The following is a 6,506-nucleotide window of genomic DNA, read 5'->3' as shown; positions in this document are numbered from 1 at the left end:
TACCTCTGCTCAGTAATAACTCATGTTCCCTACTCCTCCCCTTTGGCTTGCTTTGCCTGGCATGGCTTTTGTGTGGAAAGGACTAAATACAGCTCAGTCGACATTTGCTAGTCAACTTTTTCAATAGTGAATTCCTCCCTGCGGGCACTTCATCTATTTTCCACAAACGAACTTCATTAGCTGTTTAGATACTGTGAAAAATCAAGTTTTGGGGGTTGTGTTGTTATTTTGTTCTTTAAATCCAAATATATTTCTTCCTGCGTTCTAGCAACCAGGAGAACAGTGTTAGAAAAAATTATTTTGGACCTTTTCAGCAAGTATTAAAATCTAAACTAAAATTTTGCTTTATTTGAGCCCTGCCATGTGATAGTTGTTCCTTTCTAATGGGTTGGTTTGTTGTCCTGGTGGTATAAGTCACTGTCACTTTGTCGTTATAGGCCTCAAGAAAAAAAACATCTTCCATTCAGAGTAGGCTGCTAATTTTGCCTCTTACCGTCACTGCATTACAACTTTAAGATAAGCTTTAAGTAACGTCCTCCAGGTATATAGCTTGCCTTTCTGTAACCTGTTGATGCAGCCTGTTGTCACAGCTCACCACTGCATAAAACAAGACTGCAGTGCACATCTGCTTATCACCCAGACAGCTGGAGAAGGGCTTCTTGCCTTCCTTGTGCCTCGTGCCGAGTTCTGCTCTGGTGCTGCTGAAACAAGGAGAAGTCCAGGGAGGAGAGGAAGTGAAGGGCTTTGCTGCTTAATTTTTTTTTTTCCCTTTGAAAGCAATTCTTTAACATTAAAGATTATGGAAACAGTTTCTATTCTGGGTGATGAGTAAAGCATATTAAGAGTCTTAGCAGAGACTTGGGATGATGCTAAGGGGCATCTTCCAACCACAGAACTTGTGTTCCTTCCCATACCTTTTTTCTTTCTTTTTTCTTTAAAAAATCTCTGTTCCCCAAAGCCTAGGAATGGTAATTAAATTGTAGCTGCAGGAATAATGACAGATACAGGCTCCTTGCCTACACCTTTTCATCACCGCACCCATCTCCCATCTGTTTTTTGTTTGCCCTAAAGCTTAAGTGGTTTCAAGATCCTCTTGCACGCATGTTCTCGCCATGTGCCCATTTTAAATCTCTCCAGGTATTTTAACGAATTAATTAATTGCCAGTTGCTGACCTCAACACAAGTACATCCTGTAAGTCCTGACTTGCATCAGGCGCTTTTCTTAGCACGGCAGCCTTTCTGGGGGCTACTCCAAACCTAAACCTTTGTGTTGTCCAATAACTTTCCGTTCTAAACCACTCCGTGTAACCCTGATGTTGGCTTTCCCTGCCAAAGCAGGAAAGGCAAGGGTGGCATTAAGGACATGAAAGGCAGTATTTCGGGAAGCACCCAACCACATAATCTCCTTGGAATATTTTAGGGTTTTCCCATTGTAGTGGGTAGCAACACCACTTCAAACTACCATGAAGCAAGTCCAGTAAGAGCAGGTGGGATTTATGTTAGCACCTGTAATACTGCTAGATTGTCCCCTCTAAGAAAGTCATCTTCTAAAGGGGTTGCTGGTGCTTCCCACAGCGTTACTGGGTGATAACCTGGAACATGAGCCTTTGAAACATGGTCAGTGCTGGAATCCACATAGTACCACGTGAAAACAAAACGCTGTAATGGTAATTGCTCATTATCTACTTATATAAGAACCTACAGCCCCAGAGGGTGAACAACTAATTAAATGGTTATCCACTAACAAAGAAATGAGGAATATTTATTCTTTTGGCTCTTGTTCCAGTACTGTCAGCAAAGTCACGTGTTCCTCCAAAGGTGAATGAGGCAGTCCAGGACGGACAGAGCTCTCCCCATCCTGATGCTCTGAATGCCAGAGGGGGTTATTGAGGCAGGGAACTTGCTTTTAGGAGAGTAGACTGCTTACTCAAAAGCAATGCGACTTTTGAGCTGCAGCTCAAAATTAAGGAGAATACACCAACCCAGGTTATCCAGGCAGGCAGCCGATGCCGGCCTTCAGAGCAGTACGGGTCACCTTTTTACATTCAAGGGTTCGCTTGTGCAGAATTTTAGAGACTTTATCTGGAGCACTTGGTGCCTTGGTGCGGATGCAATGTGCTGGGGACAGGCCTTGGTTTTACCCCATGTTGGGGCATGCTGTTGCTGTTACCACCTAGGAAAAGAGCTGCCTGTCAAAAAAAAGCGGTGGCATTTCTCTGTATGATTAAAGACCCTGCAGGTTTTGCACCAGCAGTAGTAGACCTCTGTAAAACTCATCTTGAGTGCTGAATCCACCAACGATTAGCACCGCAGGCTCTAATTTAACTTTCCAAAAAGTACCAGACAGCTTCTACCTCATCTTGAAGCACATGCCTTCACTCACAGCCCTCATTCCTGCCTCTCAGCATTTGTATACTATTACCTCACTTGCAAAACTACCAAGCACCTCACAGCTTAAACCAGGGCCCCCCAAATACAAGGGATGGGCGAGCCTTTTCAGAGCAGAGCAAATAAGCCTGACCTGCTGTTCTTCACTGTTGTGGGATGAAGGCAGGCGGTAAATGTGGCTCAGCAGGTATCAGCAGGACAACGCACTTCTTGTGTCACAGCAGTGCTCCAGCAAGCAACCGGTGCTGAGCTCCTGCGGGATTTGGAAACGAAGCATTCCTCTGCCTGTCCTGCCTATGAAACCCAATACTGTAGGCATTCTCAAAACCCAGCCTGTAGGCTGTAAAACGCAACTGTGCAGTTGTGGTGCTTCCTGGTAGCTCACAGCTCTCACCTGGGGCACGACAGGCAGTGGTTTACAGCTGTTGGCTTTGGAGCAGGCTGCAAAGCCCAGGTATCTTCCCCACCAGAAAAGCCCTCCTCAAACATAATCACCAAACATGGAAATCAGAATTGGTGCCCTTTCCAGACCCAGGGACTAATGATTTTAATCAGAAAGGCATAATTGTGACTGGGAATGAAATTTCAGCGAGCGCAGCAACACCCGGGCAGTTTCTGGGGAGCAGCTGATGTGCTCTTGTCCACATTCTTGCAGTAACAAGGGTGTGTGTACATTTTTGGGTTGCCCTTGATTACAGAGCTTGGATGTCTTTTATATTCAGGCTGGCTTTTTCCCCCGCTTTCCCCAAATATATGGTGCAAGTTTCTGCTGTTAAAGAGGGGTGCTAACTTGGGAGGTAGGTTGGTCCCTTATAAATCAGAACGCTTGCTATTTTTGGAGGTTTTCTTAAGGAGTGGAGTGGGTCAGAAGGAAGTGACTCCTCTTTTTTTTTTTTTTTTTTTTTTAATTCCCCATCCCCCCTGACATTGTAACACAGTTGTTGCTTTCAAGAATATGCATGGTCTGTTTTCTTCAGACTATTGGCTCGTCTGGTAAAATAATTAGCTGTTAGGCAGACAGAGGGAAAGGATCACATCTGCACAAGACAGGAAGACTGGGACAGTAGAAAGGGGAAAAAAAAATCCCTGCTTGAATCACAGCTGCCCACCATGCATAGTAACAGAGCTTGCCAAGAATATTCAAATTGATTTAGGGAGAAAAGCTGAGGAAAGCGTTTAACCCCAGCCTTCTTGGATCCGTGACAGTATCTCTATGGGCTGCTCTGCTCCCACTTTGGGCCGAAAGAAGGGTTTTCGAGCCGTGTGTTTCACCAACCATCTTTCCTCCATTCCCCTTCCCCTTTTGCAACAGGACCACAAAACACAGACGAATTGCCAGGCATGAGGCCGTGAGCAGCTTTCCACACCGAGAAAATAACCAAAGGTGGGAACATTTATTTCATATTGATGGGATTAAGTTGTAATTGGATCATGTGATTAAAACCAAGAGCCAGGCAAATTATTTGTGACTAATTTCAGGCAATGGGAACCTTTTTGCTGCCTGCCGTACACTCTGAATTAGGCCCCTTCTCAACAGAAGTGGTCGGCATGTGCATCATCTGCAAGCACACTTGAAAAGGTTGTAAGTCCAAAATTACTTGCTCAAGAGTTTCTGAGCACACATGTCCATTGCAGATTGTTTGCAAGCAGTTGTGAGGGTTTTGCATCAAAAAATACGAGTAGCAATTAGTTTGGACATGCGAGTCATATAACAAATCCCTTTCTCTGCTTTAAGAAATCTAAGTCTATAAGGATATGCTCATTTAATGATTAAAAAATAGGGTGTTGGGAGTATTTGTTCTCATCACCTGTTGTTCCTGGGACCGTCTTTTCCTTCAGGAGTCCCAGGCTCAGTCCCAGCAATCTCTTTGGGATAAATCCACAAAAAAGACAAATGTAGAAATGCACAGAACCACATCCAAATAAAATAAAAGTGCTATAGTGCAGGTGTTTCAATACTTGATTTCAGGTGCTGGTGCTCAGGTTGAAATCTGGAGCCCTAAACACCACCAAAGCTGTGGGTGGGCCTTCCTTGCCAGCTGGAGCAGCGAACTCAAGTATTCAGCCCCTCCAAACCTCTGTTCAGCTGCAACCTCCCTTACAACAGGAGGCCTTTGGCACATAAGCTTTTTTCCAGTTAAAACACAAGTTCCCTGGGTACCTAAATATCTGCTGTGAGGCAAATGCAGATCTGCTGAGACCCTGACAGCACTGAGCAGCTATGCGCTGTGTCCATGCCTAAACCACAACAGGCCTCACCAGCAAAGTGTTCTCCATCAAGCTCGCCTGCGGAGCCAGGCTGGAAGATGTGTGTGCAAGATGTTTTTGGATCAGGTCTCGCACAAAAACAGCTGTGGGAGGAAATGGGCCCAGTAGTCAGACCACATTCACCATTAATATTCATTTATGCACAAATACTAACACAATCATAGATGACTTCTAAAGGAATGGGCCTAAATACCTGCAGGAAGAGACAGTTCTGTGCTCTGGACAAATGATTTAGAGGCCACTGAAAGGAAACCCAAACCCTCTTCCTCTATTTCATGAGAAGGGCCTCTCTTGCAAAGAGTTCCTGCCTGTGCATCCTGATGAGAAGGAGACATCTCCTTATAACACAGGATTAAGGACCTGAACGGCTTCGAGGGGCTGCAGCGGTGTCCCACAGCCTCTCCTGTTTGCCAAGTTTTGGCAGCTCCTTGCACACATCTGATCAGCTCCTGGGGATCCTCTGCACACCCTCCCACGTGCACCAGCACAAAAGGGGGTACCTGACAGCCCCTAGCGCTGGCAGCTCCCCCAGGCTGCAGGAGAGCCACGTCCTTGCATAGATTCAGGTCTCCAACTGCCCCGTAGCTCCTGCGGGAGAGAGATGATCCTCCCCTCCTGCAGCACCGGAGCACTAAGCAGGCATCAGATATAAATGTACATTGCAGAAGGCTCAGATACAGGAGTAAAGCAGGCTGTATCTGTAGTTCGGTGGATATGTTTGAGGGGGCATGCTTGTATTTTAGTTATGAAAGGAGGAAAGAGGTGTAAAAGAGAATTACATATTTTTAATTTTGAATGTGGTTAATCGGAAGCCCTGAAATCACATCCTTGAAGCAGGCAGGATTAAGCACAGCAACATCGTAAAGAATGACAGAGATCTAGTGGCCCAAACTTACCGCAGCGAGTCAAGTCATCAGCTCATGGCAAGGCAGAAATGGAATAAGGAAAATGCAACTCAAGAAAAGAAAGCCAAACAGAATGGGAGACAGAGAGAGGGAAAGAGGGACAACAGAGAGGACCAGGGTAGGTGGAAGGAAGGCAATGAGATGGATACTACTAGCTTACTAACCGTAGTTACACAGTCAAGACCACTGTCACAGGCACATTTGCTGGCCCTTGCTGGTGACCATGCCATCAAGCATAGCCCAAGGATGCCCTTCAGAGGACATGGTCTGTCCCCCCTCATTTTGTGCGAGGTGACAACAGTCAGCGTGCAAACGTGTGGCACTTTTCCCAATGTTTAGAGTAGAGCCAGTGCTCACTCCTGGCCAGACTCCTTCTGAAGTCAATGAAATAAGCCCTGGATGGGATAAGAGAGGTGTTGAACAGTGCTCTAGGGGTCCAAGGAAAATTTTCACTTGTTCTAGCACTGCATTTTTATTTAAAGTACTTGATGCATCAAGGATTACACCCTGCTGGAGTGAGCTATTTCACAGGGAGCACAGCAAAGATGGAGGTTTGGGTTTTCCTCAAGGACACAGCTCCACTTTGAGAGGCAAAGCCTAGAAAAGTGCACAATAGGGAGGAGACACAGAAACCTTTCTCCCCAAGGTTTGCTCAAGTTCCCTGCTCATGCGGAGAAGTTATTAAAAGGGTAGGGAGTGTAAATCCACTAACACCAGGAATCCATTTTCTTTCAAACCAAATTCCTCTGTGAATCACTGTGAAGGAGCAAACACACAAGACCAAATCCAAAAACCATGTCGCTGCCTCCTTAGGAGCCTCAGATAGACAGTTAAGCATCACCTTACACTGATGGTCCATCTGACTTCCAATATCTGCACGCACAAGACGACGCCTGCCAACTTCAAGGGAGACACTCATGTGCACAACAGGCAGGATGAAGCCTT

This window comes from Nipponia nippon, unplaced genomic scaffold (assembly GCF_047370975.1).
Source record: "Nipponia nippon isolate SJK-2023a ecotype South Korea unplaced genomic scaffold, ASM4737097v1 scaffold_4, whole genome shotgun sequence".
NCBI classification, from domain to species: Eukaryota; Metazoa; Chordata; class Aves; order Pelecaniformes; family Threskiornithidae; genus Nipponia; species Nipponia nippon.
The sequence above is the reverse complement of the archived record's forward strand: the minus strand, read 5'-3'. Positions refer to the sequence as shown.